Below are 18,508 nucleotides of genomic sequence, written 5' to 3' on the forward strand. Positions count from 1 at the left end.
CTTTCTCCAGATGCTCTAGGATGGACCCGCAGAACTGCTTGATATCCCGACCCATGAACGCGTACAGCAGCGGGTTCAGGCAGCTGTTGAGAAGCGCCAGGGTGAGGGATATGGGGACCCCGAACTCGAGCACAACACCCAGTGTCTCACCTTTTTTTGTCACCACAACATAAATCAGTCGTATGATGTGAAAGGGGGTCCAGCACAGGAAAAACGCGGCGATAATAGCTGCTACGTTCTTGAAGGGGCGACTTGATCTGATGGAGCTCCTACTGATCCGGTAGATCTTCCTGATCCGGTAGATGAAGACAGAATAGCAGGAGACGATGACGAAGAAGGGAAACACGAATCCCACGAGGAGGTTAGTGATGACCAGGGGGGGTTCAGGATAGTCCCAGCACAATCCAAAATCCAACTCCTTAGAGATTACGTGAGGGATGCTGAGAGCCAAAGCCATCACCCAGACACCCAGACTGACCAAGGATGCGTTTCTGACGGTGCGGTGGTTCTGGGTCAATGGCCAAACCACACTCACACATCTGTCCACACTGATCAGCACCAGAATGTAGATACTGGCATACATGTTCATATAGAAAACCATACTGTCCATTTTGCACATGAACCAGCCAAAAGGCCAGCGGTTGTCCAGAGCTCTCTGTGTGATGTTCAGGGGCAGGAAGGCTGTAGCCAGGAAGTCGGCTACAGCGAGATTGAGGTACCAAACGGTGTTGACGGTTTTCTTCATCCTGAAGCCCGTCACCCAGATGACCATACCGTTCCCCAACACGCCGAGCACACACACCAGGCTGTAGATGACCGCGGACATGATGTCGACGGATTTGAAGAATTTATCCCAGTCATATTCTTCATCCTTAGCCCCAGCATCGTGATAAACAGCAGGTGTGGTCATATTCTCCATCGTCCTGAAACCTAAACGTAACAAAACAATTAATATAAGGTATACATGCTTTGTTTTGGAACAAACAATTAGTGATGGGAGATTAATCGGCACACCAATTAATCTGTAATCGGTAAAATAATATATCGGATTTAGCAGATATTTAATTTTATTATAATTATGTGAAAAATACATTTAAAAAAGCCAGAAAAAGCCTTTTGTGACGATGAAGGCTGCAAATTATATCAGTGTTTTCTGGGGAAGCTTTCGAAAGAGTCAATAGTTGGAACATTTAAAAAAAAAATACTACATTCAAGCTGTTTATTGGGATATGAGCCACCATTTCAATAACGGTGCATCCCTAGTTTTGGAATAAAGAGGCATTGCTTTTTTTCAAATTCAGCCTTTTTTCAGAATGGCCAAAAGAATTATATTTTTTTAATATATAATGAGATCATATCAACATCGGTTATATCAGTTATCGGCCATAATAGCAATTAATTATATCGGATATCGATATTGGCCAAATTGTCTCATCGGTACACACATATATATATATATATATATATATATATATATATATATATATATAGCAAGCACACAACGTTGTGAGCTTGTAGATCGCCTATTTTTTTCATAATCCCGATGTACATCATATTGGGTTGAAGTGATACTGATTACGACGCTGTATCAACACGTTTAGGTAGGGACCCCCTGGAGCCCCCTAAAGGATCCCCTGCAAATTCGTTTGCTCCCCATTTGTGTGTCATCACATGAGCTGTGAGTGGTGTCGTAAGGCCTGATTTTACACCTGGTTGATGCTGAAAATAGCAGATCTACACAGGGCCACAGGAAGGTATTTACAGTAGGAGGTACTGAACGTTTAGGAAGGGGTGCGCACGTGTAAGCGTGCGCCGCAAAATGCGCGTGCCCACGCATTTTCATGCATTTTCACGCGGGGAAAGTGGCTTTTACTTTCCCTCTCTCCACACGCAAGTTGTATGAACAGACCAGGGGTCATCACCACGCCAGTTATATGAACAGACCAGGAGGTCATCACCATGCCAGTTATATGAACAGACCAGGGGTCATCACCATGCCAGTTATATGAACAGACCAGGGGTCATCACCATGCCAGTTATATGAACAGACCAGGGGTCATCACCATGCCAGTTATATGAACAGACCAGGAGGTCATCACCACGCCAGTTATATGAACAGACCAGGAGGTCATCACCACGCCAGTTATATGAACAGACCAGGGGTCATCACCATGCCAGTTATATGAACAGACCAGGGGTCATCACCATGCCAGTTATATGAACAGACCAGGGGTCATCACCACGCCAGTTATATGAACAGACCAGGAGTCATCACCACGCCAGTTATATGAACAGACCAGGAGGTCATCACCACGCCAGTTATATGAACAGACCAGGGGTCATCACCATGCCAGTTATATGAACAGACCAGGAGGTCATCACCATGCCAGTTATATGAACAGACCAGGAGGTCATCACCATGCCAGTTATATGAACAGACCAGGGGTCATAACCATGCCAGTTATATGAACAGACCAGGGGTCATCACCACGCCAGTTATATGAACAGACCAGGAGGTCATCACCACGCCAGTTATATGAACAGACCAGGAGGTCATCACCACGCCAGTTATATGAACAGACCAGGAGGTCATCACCATGCCAGTTATATGAACAGACCAGGGGTCATAACCATGCCAGTTATATGAACAGACCAGGGGTCATCACCACGCCAGTTATATGAACAGACCAGGAGGTCATCACCACGCCAGTTATATGAACAGACCAGGAGGTCATCACCACGCCAGTTATATGAACAGACCAGGAGGTCATCACCACGCCAGTTATATGAACAGACCAGGGGTCATAACCATGCCAGTTGTATGAACAGACCAGGGGTCATCACCACACCAGTTATATGAACAGACCAGGGGTCATCACCACGCCAGTTATATGAACAGACCAGGGGTCATCACCATGCCAGTTATATGAACAGACCAGGGGTCACCACCATGCCAGTTATATGAACAGACCAGGGGTCATCACCACACCAGTTATATGAACAGACCAGGGGTCATCACCACGCCAGTTATATGAACAGACCAGGGGTCATCACCATGCCAGTTATATGAACAGACCAGGGGTCATCACCATGCCAGTTATATGAACAGACCAGGGGTCATCACCACGCCAGTTATATGAACAGACCAGGAGGTCATCACCATGCTAGTTATATGAACAGACCAGGGGTCATCACCATGCCAGTTATATGAACAGACCAGGGGTCATCACCACGCCAGTTATATGAACAGACCAGGGGTCATCACCATGCCAGTTATATGAACAGACCAGGGGTCATCACCATGCCAGTTATATGAACAGACCAGGGGTCATCACCAAGCCAGTTATATGAACAGACCAGGAGGTCATCACCATGCCAGTTATATGAACAGACCAGGGGTCATCACCACGCCAGTTATATGAACAGACCAGGGGTCATCACCATGCCAGTTATATGAACAGACCAGGGGTCATAACCATGCCAGTTATATGAACAGACCAGGAGGTCATCACCATGCCAGTTATATGAACAGACCAGGAGGTCATCACCATGCCAGTTATATGAACAGACCAGGAGGTCATCACCATGCCAGTTATATGAACAGACCAGGAGGTCATCACCATGCCAGTTATATGAACAGACCAGGAGGTCATCACCATGCCAGTTATATGAACAGACCAGGAGGTCATCACCATGCCAGTTATATGAACAGACCAGGAGGTCATCACCATGCCAGTTATATGAACAGACCAGGAGGTCATCACCATGCCAGTTATATGAACAGACCAGGGGTCATCACCATGCCAGTTATATGAACAGACCAGGGGTCATCACCATGCCAGTTATATGAACAGACCAGGAGGTCATCACCATGCCAGTTATATGAACAGACCAGGAGGTCATCACCATGCCAGTTATATGAACAGACCAGGAGGTCATCACCATGCCAGTTATATGAACAGACCAGGGGTCATCACCATGCCAGTTATATGAACAGACCAGGGGTCATCACCATGCCAGTTATATGAACAGACCAGGAGTCATCACCATGCCAGTTATATGAACAGACCAGGAGGTCATCACCACGCCAGTTATATGAACAGACCAGGGGTCATCACCATGCCAGTTATATGAACAGACCAGGGGTCATCACCATGCCAGTTATATGAACAGACCAGGAGTCATCACCATGCCAGTTATATGAACAGACCAGGAGGTCATCACCACGCCAGTTATATGAACAGACCAGGAGGTCATCACCACGCCAGTTATATGAACAGACCAGGAGGTCATCACCATGCCAGTTATATGAACAGACCAGGGGTCATCACCATGCCAGTTATATGAACAGACCAGGAGTCATCACCATGCCAGTTATATGAACAGACCAGGAGGTCATCACCATGCCAGTTATATGAACAGACCAGGGGTCATCACCATGCCAGTTATATGAACAGACCAGGAGGTCATCACCATGCCAGTTATATGAACAGACCAGGGGTCATCACCATGCCAGTTATATGAACAGACCAGGAGGTCATCACCATGCCAGTTATATGAACAGACCAGGAGGTCATCACCATGCCAGTTATATGAACAGACCAGGAGGTCATCACCATGCCAGTTATATGAACAGACCAGGAGGTCATCACCATGCCAGTTATATGAACAGACCAGGGGTCATCACCATGCCAGTTATATGAACAGACCAGGAGTCATCACCATGCCAGTTATATGAACAGACCAGGAGGTCATCACCATGCCAGTTATATGAACAGACCAGGGGTCATCACCATGCCAGTTATATGAACAGACCAGGAGGTCATCACCATGCCAGTTATATGAACAGACCAGGGGTCATCACCATGCCAGTTATATGAACAGACCAGGAGGTCATCACCATGCCAGTTATATGAACAGACCAGGAGGTCATCACCATGCCAGTTATATGAACAGACCAGGAGGTCATCACCATGCCAGTTATATGAACAGACCAGGAGGTCATCACCACGCCAGTTATATGAACAGACCAGGAGGTCATCACCATGCCAGTTATATGAACAGACCAGGGGTCATCACCATGCCAGTTATATGAACAGACCAGGAGTCATCACCATGCCAGTTATATGAACAGACCAGGAGGTCATCACCATGCCAGTTATATGAACAGACCAGGAGGTCATCACCATGCCAGTTGTATGAACAGACCAGGGGTCATCACCATGCCAGTTATATGAACAGACCAGGGGTCATCACCATGCCAGTTATATGAACAGACCAGGAGGTCATCACCACACCAGTTATATGAACAGACCAGGGGTCATCACCATGCCAGTTATATGAACAGACCAGGGGTCATCACCATGCCAGTTATATGAACAGACCAGGAGGTCATCACCATGCCAGTTATATGAACAGACCAGGGGTCATAACCATGCCAGTTGTATGAACAGACCAGGGGTCATCACCATGCCAGTTATATGAACAGACCAGGAGGTCATCACCATGCCAGTTATATGAACAGACCAGGAGGTCATCACCATGCCAGTTATATGAACAGACCAGGGGTCATCACCATGCCAGTTATATGAACAGACCAGGAGGTCATCACCATGCCAGTTATATGAACAGACCAGGGGTCATCACCATGCCAGTTATATGAACAGACCAGGGGTCATCACCATGCCAGTTATATGAACAGACCAGGAGGTCATCACCACACCAGTTATATGAACAGACCAGGGGTCATCACCATGCCAGTTATATGAACAGACCAGGAGGTCATCACCATGCCAGTTATATGAACAGACCAGGAGGTCATCACCACGCCAGTTATATGAACAGACCAGGAGGTCATCACCATGCCAGTTATATGAACAGACCAGGGGTCATAACCATGCCAGTTGTATGAACAGACCAGGGGTCATCACCACGCCAGTTATATGAACAGACCAGGAGGTCATCACCACACCAGTTATATGAACAGACCAGGAGGTCATCACCATGCCAGTTATATGAACAGACCAGGGGTCATCACCATGCCAGTTATATGAACAGACCAGGGGTCATCACCATGCCAGTTATATGAACAGACCAGGAGGTCATCACCATGCCAGTTATATGAACAGACCAGGAGGTCATCACCACGCCAGTTATATGAACAGACCAGGGGTCATCACCACGCCAGTTATATGAACAGACCAGGAGGTCATCACCATGCCAGTTATATGAACAGACCAGGAGGTCATCACCACGCCAGTTATATGAACAGACCAGGAGGTCATCACCATGCCAGTTATATGAACAGACCAGGAGGTCATCACCATGCCAGTTATATGAACAGACCAGGGGTCATCACCATGCCAGCTTGTGATGGACATTTTGATCAATTTTACAAAATTACAATGGTCAAAATTAATGGTAAATAATTATATATAGCTAGCCCGGCTAAATGTATACGAATGGACTCATAATGTGCCATATAGTGCCTGTGTGCTACACATTTTAAAGGGGGGCTAATTCAAGAAGAACAGAAGGGCATGACATCTATTTAGCCCTTGCCTTTTCATCTTATTATAGACCGCTAATTCAAATGTGTAGGCTATAATTATGAAAAAAGTGTAATGCACATCAAATAATACTAATAAAAACATTATTTATGATTAACATACTGATGATTGCGCCTGACTTGATGATAAGGCAAAATGGTTGAAATGTTCAGTTCCTTTTAGGTTATTTCCTTTTCAGTTACAGTCTGTGCTGGAAATGTCTAGTCAAATGACTTGTGGTTTGTCTGCAAACGTCTTTCCAAAAGTTCTCTTTCTTCACCATCACTGTTCAGTTCTTGCTGATGAGACAAATAATTACAACAGAATATGTCAGAAAGGACCGTCTTTCCAAGTTCCCTTTATTCACTGTCACTGCATAGTTGTACACTATATGTCTTTTGTGTCATGCCGTCTGTTCCCAAACTCATTTAACTGATGTCTTGTCTCATTAGTAGTAGCTTAATAAACATGGTCAATCATGTGTTAATTCGCTGCCTCTATCTCACTCATTTGTTAGTTTCAAGAGTAATGTTTTTTTTAAAGGAGAATTCCATACTAGAAGGCTTTCTTACTTTTATTTGTAGTTGTTACATCCCCACCAAAGAGGTCCAGGTATTATTTCGTGCAAAAGTGCATTATTGGCTATTTCCCCTACCATAAGCCCTCAATGGGGGTTGGGTTTTTGTGCTAATTTGCTTATTTCCATCGAAATATTGATTTTTGAGTGATGGAAATAAGCGAATTAGCACAACACCCCATAGCCCCATTCAATTCAATGCAATTCATTGAGGGCTTTTGGTTTGAAATTATTATTTTTGTATTATTTTTTTCCCCACTCCTGTCCGGGGGGTGGCTGTGCCTGGGGGGAGGGGGTGCTCCCCCTACTTCCCTCTAGTCTACAAGCTCACAATGCGTCGCGTAAGCAAGTACGTCTGACATTTACAGAGCTTACCCAAACATAAAATGACTTGTCGTTTAGTTCTACTGGATCTCTTACCCATGGACGTGAAGTGGGTAATAACAATCAAAATAGTAACTTTGATTGTAACTTTTGTAGTAACTTTTCGTAGTGGAGTAAAAGTACCGTACAATATTTGGATCCAAGAAGTAAAAAATATATATTGGAAATTGACATCATTGTGCGCGTGGGTGGTTCTTGCGAGAAGCCAAACATACAAGCTCACATGCACAATTAGTGCCACTCTGCGTGCTTGTACATCTGCTATTTTTGGAACATTTTTGTAAAGAAATTGAACAAAAAAAATCATCATTCTTGAGGGTCCTTGGCACCAAAAAGTCTGAACTCTCGATGTAGTAAGTAATTCTGTAGAATGATTTAGAAAGCTTTTTGAAGAATCAGGTCTTAATGACAGCTCTACTGTATATTCTCTATCAATCATTACATGTCATAATAACAATAACATAAAAGCATTAGTTACCTGTTTCAAAGTGTTGAAGAGACGTCAGCCAGAGAAGAGTCTTGGTATAAAGGGTTAGCCTCGCGTTGCGATACTAATATACCACTGCGCTGGGCCTGGCATATATGCAATAGGGGCGGGTTTAGTGTGGCTGCGCCAGGCTAATAAAGGGTGGTCCCTGTCCAGTGTCCACCAAACTGACTAATTCAAAATATTTAAAACTGTCACAGATGGCAACAGACTGGGCACTTATTGTGAGCACACACACACACACAGTGTGTGTTCTTGTAATCGTCGGCACGCCACGCAAGCATGCCCCCCCAGACCCCCCCCCCCCCCAAGGTCCCGTTTTCGCTGGGTCATTTCACACAGGATCTGAGGGAGGACCGGCAACCCCCCGCCCCCAGACCGGCCGAGCATGCCCAGGGGCGGGGGGAGGTGTTAGGAATGTAGAAAAACTAGAAATACCCTAAAATCATCAAGGGGGTTCGAGCCCCGCAGCCCCCACGTAGTCGTCGTCACTGACACACACACACACACACGCACACACACACAGAGTTTGTATTGTGATTTTGTGAGTTCACTTCATGTGTGTGTGTGTCGCAACTTACCATGGTCACAAGGACTTGCGTGTTGCAATGAGTTGCATCGGTGCGGTCTCAGAGGTAGCTGTAGTACACATGCCCGGCCTGTAGATGGCCTATATTATGCACGGCCTGTAAAATGCATGTGAATGCATAATCAACTGCAGCTGATAATTTCATTACTCATTACAATTGTAATGATTTTACATATAGGCCTACTAATATTCTCATAACTACCCTCTTCTGCCAGAAGTATAGGCTACAAAGTATACATTACATAAGCATGAGATTCATAGTTTGCAGATCTTAAAGCTCACAACGAGGGGCGGCGTGACGCATTGTGACTTAGAGATTTAAATTTATAGACATTATGTGCAAATATAAAATAGCTGTGATACTTATGTAAGTGGTTATGGTGAAATAAACCATTAACACTTCATGAACAAATGGTTAGTTTGGAGGGGGCGAGGGGACCATGACATCACCGGCTCAGGAAAGAGATATGGCATTCGCTGTACACACGGATGCGACAAAGTCGAGTCTCCAAAGTTTGCCACTCTGGGAGGTGGTTTCAAAAAGGGCCGGTTAAGTCCCCAAAAACGCTGTCTCCGTGTGGCAGAAAGGGCAGATCGGCTAAATACTTTCCCGGGTAACGAGGAATACGTCCTTAAGCTGTATGTCTGTGGGAGGGTTGTTCGGCTGATCTTCAATGAAGGCCTTGTTTTGGAACAAGGAGATGTGTAGGCCTACTGTTGAAATGATGATAGATAGATAGATAGATAGATAGATAGATAGATAGACTGTGCACCCACTGCACACAAAACGAGGTAGAGACTGAGCTACACTTCCTAACCGTCTGCCCACTGTACCAAGACAGTTTGAAAACATGACTAATGACAAAAAACTCCCATATCTGTTGGGTGAAGTACAACAATGTGCAAACACAGCAGCGAGATGTGTGAGCTGCTGTGACAGGAGAAGGATGTCAAATGGAATACAAGCACCTTAAGGAATACAAACCATTGTGTGTACACTGTTTACCAAAAGTATAAAGCTAACGTCTCCTATATGGATGTATATTTTTGGGGGTCCTTGCCTTGGCAGCAAAAAGTCTGAGAACTCTCGATTTAGTAAGTATTTATGTAGAATGATTTAGAAAGCTTTTTGAAGAATCAGGTCTTAATGACAGCTCTACTGTATATTCTCTATCAATCATTACATGTCATAATAACAATAACATAAAAGCATAGTTACCTGTTTCAAAGTGTTGAAGAGACGTCAGCCAGAGAAGAGTCTTGGTATAAAGGGTGGACCTTAAACAGAGAGGAGGCAACTTTATAGGTCCCTGTCCAGTGTCCACCAAACAGTCACGTTCAGACTTGTTCTGACAAATAGTCCATGAGCCAGACCCCCCTAATTTGCGCGTTAATTACGAAATGGGTGGGCAAATTCTTGTTTGAATTTTTGACTAGCTGTACATCTCTACTTCACATTTTTGTATGATAACAATCGCAGACTAGCAGCTTAGTGGTAGTTATCATGCATTGAATACATGCACCCCTATATTGCCACATGCAAATTGTGACAACACATATATGAACAACTTTTGAACCTTACTTTGTGCAGAGACCAATGAAACCACTTTTCTGCATAATTCAAATATGGGGAATCGATTGGAATGGTTATTTTACTTCCACAAAACTTCCATATATGCTTAAATGGGCTTTTAATGCAGTATTTTGCACACACACATCTAAGAAATTTAAAATAAGGCTTGCAAATATCCCCATTTTGGAAGTGTGTGCTAAGAACCAACCTGTTCCTAATGGCTATAGAAAACTGCTCACCATTCTAAGCTTTAATATGAGTGGTAACATGTGTTTATACGTTTTGTAACTCTAGAGATATAATCAGAAACACTATTATAGTGTGATAACACGAGCCAGGGCCATAGCTATAGAATCAAATGGGTGGTCAAAGCTGGTGTGATTTTTTTTTACTTGTTGTGCATCTCTACTTCACAGTTTGGCATGATAACCATTGCAGACACATAGCTTAGTGGTCGTTATCATGCATTGAATATGTGGACACCTATATTACCACACACATTCTTACAAAAATATATGATCAACGTTTGAGCCATTATTGTGTAGAGACCTATAATCACACCTTTCTGCATAATTCAAGTAGGGTAATTGATTGGAATAGTCATTTTAATTATTCAATACTTTCATATATGCTTAAATGGCTTTTTAATGCAAAATTCTGCACACAAATGGAATAATTTGAAAATAAGTGCTGAATGAGGACATCAACACATAACGCCACCTAGTCCGGGAACCAAAGGGTGATTTTTGGCTGAACGTGGTTTCGTCAGATAAAGTTTTTTTGTCAACTGATTCTTGTAGCATGGGGTCACCTCTTAATAATTCAAGAGGGTGCCCAGTGATATCCCTTGGGCATTTTTTGTTATTAGCCCCTTAATGCCCGAAACACAAAAGAATCCACCCAAAATAGAGTTTTATGGTATTTCATGCAAAATACTTGGTCTAAATGCATCAACTTTGATTTCTACAGTGTTTATGAATGTGGATATGCAATCCACATTGTATAAATGTGACCAGATTTGACTGAGAGCCTGCCATCGCCAATTTGAAGCTATGATTCCCTGCTTTCATATGACGTGAAAAAACGAAAATCAAAAAAATCCAATGGCAGTCCCTCAGTCAAATTTAGTCACATTAATGTATAACATTTATGATTAATGCATTATTTATTAATGCATATTATTAACCCCTTCATGCCTGAAAACCCCAACATGCCATAAAATATATCTTTTGAGAATGAGATTGTATGCACAATAATCAAGTCAAATGTATCAAATCTGCTTTCTACCATCTGTATTAGTGAAACTGTAGCATATTTCTTTTCAGGTTGAAGATGGTGGCAACAACAGCCAAATCCAATTCAAATTATACACTAAATATATATATGACCTAAATTATATCTATTCAATGGTCATCGTACTCCTGTCTAGTGACTGTGATGTTCATGTGGAGGATGGCCTTGCCTATGAGCTGGCACCAGTCTTAACTGCCATGTTCACAGAGGATGGAATGCAAATGTATATACCTTTATTGAAAGGATAAGCCCCTTGAGATGCATCATCTCATTTTAGAGGGGGTCCTCAACACCGATGAACAGTAATAATAAACAGCATCATCGAATAAGCAAGGTATAAATATGAACATGCATATTGGAAAAGAGGCAGCACTTTGTTTGTTGTAGAAATACAAAGTCCAAGAAAAAAGAAAAAGATTAGAAGCATGAGCACAGTGTTAGAAGATGAGTGAAAATCGATTATTTAAATACTGTACATTGAAAAGAAGTGATTGTCCACATTGAAGACGTCACTTCGGGAGGAATGCTGCTGATGCAGATGTCACTGTCATTGATGGATCAGACCTTTGGACCATCCAGCTGATGTCAACCACATACCTGTCTGACAGTGATGTCTACCTAATCTTCGAGATATAGGTCTACTGTGATTACTGTGATCAGGTCAGTCAGCAGAGATGCCAGGGAGACGGGGGTCAGCTAGAAATACCATGTCCTATCATGATATATCTCCTCCAATCACTGTAGCTACAAACAGGTCTGATTTCCACACTCATCTTGTGCTATAGGCATTCCAGCAAGTGCATTCTGGACCTTCAGGTCCTGTTCCGTTAAGGAAACTATGGAGGAAACTAGACTACTAGTCTGGGAGAAAATAATGGGAAAGGTCATGCATGTACTTCAAACCAGCTGCACTACCACCAACAGATTAATTGAGAATGTATAGATCCCCCACTTTTAAACATCTTTGTGGCAAAATGTTGATGGGCATCTTACACCAGCATGAGACCGAGAGTAGTTCGGATGGAAAGACAGATCTATCAGGCCACTGAGCCCTAAAGACCTGCAGTAATAAGTGTAATGAAGTAATAAAAGTAATAAGTGTAATAAAGTAATAAGTGATCGAGTTAATTCATAGGAAAGGAGGTGTGATGGACATGACCACTTCCAAATAAGCATTTATTTTGGAATGCAAATTTGTTGCTTTTGCATTAATTATTGTAGGCCTATTTTATGGGCTTTTGCTGTGTTAAGCATGACAGGGTTAATATCTAAAAATGCCCTATTCTGAAATCAAATATATTGTACATATCCACTCATGCGGATAAACACTCTAGAAAGCTAATTTGATGCATTTAAACAATATATTTTATGGGATTTGGGGGTTTGAGGCATGAAGGGGTTAATATGCATGAATTACTTGCGCAAGCAGAACGTGCAAGTAATATCAGTCAGGTGCTACGATGCGTATGTCCCTTAGCAGTACATGATATGACGTCATATGCTGGCACGAAGCAGACCGTGCAGGTATGTTCTCCGTCATGCTACGAAGCGTATGTCCCATGACGTGATGAAGATATGTACCAATGTCCCTTAGCAGCATATGATATGACATCATATGCTGGCACGGGACATACGGAAGCAGACCGTGCAGGTATGTTTTCCGTCATGCTACGAAGCGTATGTCCCATGACGTGATGAAGATATGTACCAATGCCAGGGTATAATTGGTTTACGATGGTGACGTAATGATATGTTTCAGTGTCGGGTGGATTAAAGGGACATACGCATCAGACCACCCGAGTAACCACATTATACCACTAATCAACAGAAATTACATATACATACATATAGACATATACAGAGCATATGACGTGATGAATATATGTACCAATGCCAGGGTGTAATTCATGGTTATTGAAGGTGACGTAACGATGACATGTTACAGTGTTGGGTGGACTAAAGGTAATGCCCCTATGTATACATGTATGTAATCTGACACCACTGCCATAACAGGCTTAAGTAATCATTACCATACTTTACCATTACCATACAAAATACTACTTTTCTTCCTCCAAAAGCAAGGTACGTAGCAAATAGCTAAACCTAATAATTCAATATTGCAAACGTTCTTTCACAGAGAGGCTGAGATTTGAACGTTTGTAGCGGTCGACAGTACTTGCACGCTCTGCTTGCGCACTAGTAGGCCAGGCCTACTTGTGTGCAACAAGCAAGTAGGCACTCGACAGAGTGCAGTTCTAGTTAATAATGCATTCATCATAAATCTACTACATTGTGCCTATCCACATCCACAAATCCGCATGTAGAAAGCAAATTTGATGCATTTAGACCAAGTAATTCGCATGAAATACCATAAAACTTTATTTTCAGGGATTTGTTAGTATTTCAGGCATTAAGGGGTTAATAACTAAATTTGCCCAAGGGATATCACTGGGCACCCTTTTGAATTTGTGAGAGGTGACCCCAAGCTACAAGAATCAGTTGAGAAAGAAACTTTATCTGACGAAACCACGTTCAGCCCCACGGCTCCCGGACTAACCAGCTTTTCTGTGCACAACGTGGGGCACTTGAGTCGAGCCAGCTGACACCATGCAAGGACTGTCTTTTCATGCATGCCATGCATGCCAACTACCAGGCTGGCATTTGGAGAGGGAGTCTTCAACAACACCTGCAAGTCCCAAGCCCAGTTCAGCATGGCTGGGCCAGAAATGATGATGGTTGGCGCACTGTCGAATGGATGCAGGGATCTCCAGCTCCTGATGTAGTGTTGCAGCTGCTGCAGTCGAAAATGCAAGCTCCCAGGATGCACGTGCTTGACATGGCTTGAAATGCACATCAATGTGCAAATTACAAACATGCAATAACCAACCCCAAGAAGAGGGCCTGATTATCACTCGGAAATAAAGGACTGAATTTACCAGTCCGTGGGAGCCTGGGCAGGGGCCCTGCACAGAGCCCGGGCAGAGGACTTTTGTGGCGGTTTTGGACAACCATGGGTCTGACCGACTCGACACCGGGCACTGCACTTATATTGTAAGGACCTCTTTAAAAACAACATTGCTGATAAACTGGCACTTCTTGTTTGTCTCTTCATCTCGAGCAAGAATGCCTGCTTGATTTGCTAACCCTACTGGCCACCACATAGAACTGGCCATGGCTGAAGAAGTCCCTCATGCAGAAGACCCCAACACAGTGTAGTGTCTGGCCCTGAGACATATTGACAGTCATGCCGAAGCAGGGTCGGACTGGAAACTGTTGGCGGGGCAGAGTGAATGGATAGATGATGTCGGTTGGACACAGGGTGATGCGTGGACTGAGTGTGCAAATTTGACACCAATCACAGATCTTGCAGCTTTAGGCGTGCATCTCGTGTTTTGTCTGACTCAGCTCTCCGTGCACGTTGTTGTGCGTCACGCATCCAGTTGCGGTAGTCTCGGGTACCTTTGGGCATATTGGCATGTAAAAAAGGTGATCTGTATTCTGTAACTGCCATCTATTAGCTGGCTGTTGAGCTCGTGATGTCAGAAGTGATGTCAGCGGTATCACCATTTATGCCCATCTTTGTCAGGCATGCCCAAATATGGGGTCTATGCAGATGTCAGAAGTCGGTGGGACGAACCCGTATTTAGGCATGCCCAAATATGGAGTTGCAGAGGCAGAGCCTTGTGATGTCAGTGGCCCGGGCAGAGGCCTTTTGTGGCGGTTCTGGACAACCATGGGTCCGACCAACTCGACACCGGGCACTGCACTCCCTGTGGGGGTGTGGAACACGTGTGTCGAATTTGAAGTAGGTGGGGCGAACGGTTCTGGAGTTACATGGATTACAAACGTACAGCTGTACAGACAGAATTTGCATTTATAGTTAGATGATACATTGGCTACTATATGGACATTGAATATTCCCTCGTTTAAAACCTTTGACATGTTAACAAAATTAAATAAGAATGTTGACTGTCAACATTCAATCCAATATTTGGATTGAATATTGATTCGGGAAAGTTAGGTGAAATCAGGCATATTTTCCTATATAATGCCTAATTTGCATATTTAAAGACAATTTCAGAAAACTTGTAATACAATAAATCATTGTTTTTATGTAATTAATCAACTAGGGAAGTTTCATGGTGATCACTAGTTCTTAATTTTTTTCATCCTATTCACCCATCATGTATATAGGTGAAAATAACAAAATGTGTGATAAATATGAAAAAGCTGCTCCTGTGGAAGTGTTATCATATATTAATTTACTTATATTGACATTCTAAACAATTTAATATAGGTATGGTTTTGCCCACTCATTTCGTAATGAAAACTTGTCCGGCTCATGGACTAAAATTCCAAATATTTAAAACTGTCACAGATAGCAACAGACTGGGCACTTATTGTGCGCACGCACCACACACACACACACACACACACACACACACACACACACACACACACACACACACACACACACACACACACACACACACACACACAATTCTAGTGCTGTCTACGTAACATGCTATAAGTGAGCTAGTTATACCAGTTATACCCTGACGTCATATGCTGCTACGATACATACGCATACGCAAAGTAACCACAGTATACCGCTAATCAACTTACAAAATACATAATACATAGAGGCATTTCCTTTAATCCACCCGACACTGATCGACATATACGTCAGCAGTACTTGCGCGCTCTGCTTGCGCCTGTGCAACAAGCAAGTAGGCACTCGCCAGAGTGCAGTTCTAGTTTCAAATATTTTTGAGTGGTGTAAACCACTCCTACAACTGGCTTTGTTAGTCTGTCCGTACCAAAAAAAATGAGCATGGTTGCTATCGTCACCCAGTTCACACGGGTGTGTGATTTCATTACGTCAGACATTACGTCAGACCACAGCTGATCAGTCTATATAAGACCTTACACCACTCAGTTCACACGGGTGTGATTTTTTATACAGTTCAAAACTTGTGAGTATTTTCTACTTTTTTGAGTGGTGAAAACCACTCCAACGACTGGCTTTGTACCCGTGTACACGTGTTCGTACCAAAACAACGAGCATGGTTGCTATGGTTAGTGTGTGACTTCACTGACATAGCTGATCAGACTATATAAGACCTTGCTCAGTTCACACGGGTGTGATTTTTACTGATACCAATACTTTTGTAGGCCTACTTTTACCCTTTAATTCCGGACCTTCTTGTACTTGTGGTGTTGAAGTAAAACAAATATGAGCACCACTGCCCCTCAGTCAACTGGTTCTGAAACTAGCTGACCTTTCACCTTGTGACATCACAAACCCCAGACAGCCTCACTGCAGCTGCCTACAACCCATCTCACAAAAATACTTTGGACTGCAATTCCGTACATACACGCTTTTCTAGTATACGCCTATACTAGAAAACCCCAAAATCCATGCATATATACGGGAGGTGTAGATAAGGCGGCTTTCACTAGTACTGTAAGTACGGAATTGCCAATCCGTGTGCCTTTTCACCGTGTTTGGGTGAGATCAGGTTTGACATTATTTACGATTTTGTGCTATTGGGTTACAACTCGGGATGGGAGTCGGCTCTTAGTTAGGTAAAGTTAGCTTAAGTTGTGGCAAATCTGCAAAAGAATGCTTACCACTAGCTTTTTTCACAGATGTGTTCATAAAGGTGTCTACTATCACAGAAAAATGTGTTCCATAACCCAACTCCCTTGGGAAACTTATACATAAACTTTGGCATGCTACTAGTCCTACATACTTACACCTAGAAACCCCATTCAAACCTATGTAGGTTCATCTTACGGTGGACATGTTTGCCTGAAAGGGAATCTTTGAAATGTTTCATAGTTTTATAGTGCTTTCAAATTTGAGACATTTATAATGGGGCTCAATGGCAGCTCTATAGGCACGTCAAAAAATAGCTTTCACCTAGAAACTCCATTCACACTTTTTATGATTCAGCTTACTGTGGAGACACATGCTGGAACTTTTTACTTTGAAATGTTTTGTAGTTTCTGAGTTATTTAACTTAAACGCCCAATGCATTCTTAATGGCAATAGCACAAACTTTGGCATGCTACTAGTCCTACATACTTATGCCTAGAAACCCCATTCAAACCTATTTAGGTTCATCTTACAGTGGACATGTTTGCCTGAAAAGGAATCTTTGAAATGTTTCAGAGTTTTAGAAATATAGTGCTTTCAAATTTGAGACATTTATAATGGGGCTCAATGGCAGCTCTATAGGCACGTACAAAAAATCACTTTCACCTAGAAACTCCATTCACACTTTTTATAATTCAGCTTACTGTGGAGACATGCTGGAACTTTTTACTTTGAAATGTTTTGTAGTTTCTGAGTTATTTAACTTAAACGCCCAATGCATTCTTAATGGGGTAACACTTTACTTTAAGGGACAAATTCATACATGTAATTAAGGCCTAATTAGGCCTTAATTAAGGCTTAATTAAGGCTTGGGTGATGCATTAGTTATCATGAACTATCATTAAATCATCATTAATTCCTTGTCTTCTTCAATCAATTAATGCTTAAGTAACCCATTACTTAACCATTACTTAACCTCCGTTAATCTATCAGTAGTTAAGCCTGTTACTTAATGTGGTGTGTTTGTAGATCTGTTATTATCGGTCAGTTCTATGCCCAGGATGGGTGCTCATATGTGGGTAGGATTAGTGAGTTGACTCGGTCTCCGAAACTGGTTCTAAAACTTCCGGGGGTCTCGCATGTTGGGCTGGCTCACCTGGGGGTCGCAGGAGGACCCCCAGGTTAACTACCAGTTAATTAACTTTAATTAACTACCAGTTAATTAACTTTTAGTGAAGGGTTAGTTACTAGATGCTTGTCCTCCAAAGTAAAGTCACTTTCATTTCATTATTAATGAATGTTTAATTAATGTTTAGTTAAGGGTTAGTTACTAGATGCTTGTCCTCCAAAGTAAAGTCACTTTCATTTCATTATTAATTAATGTTTAATTAATGTTTAGTTAAGGGTTAGTTACTAGATGCTTGTCCTCCAAAGTAAAGTCACTTTCATTTCAGT

The sequence above is a fragment of the Electrona antarctica genome (assembly GCF_951216825.1).
Source record: "Electrona antarctica genome assembly, chromosome: 4".
Taxonomy (NCBI): domain Eukaryota; kingdom Metazoa; phylum Chordata; class Actinopteri; order Myctophiformes; family Myctophidae; genus Electrona; species Electrona antarctica.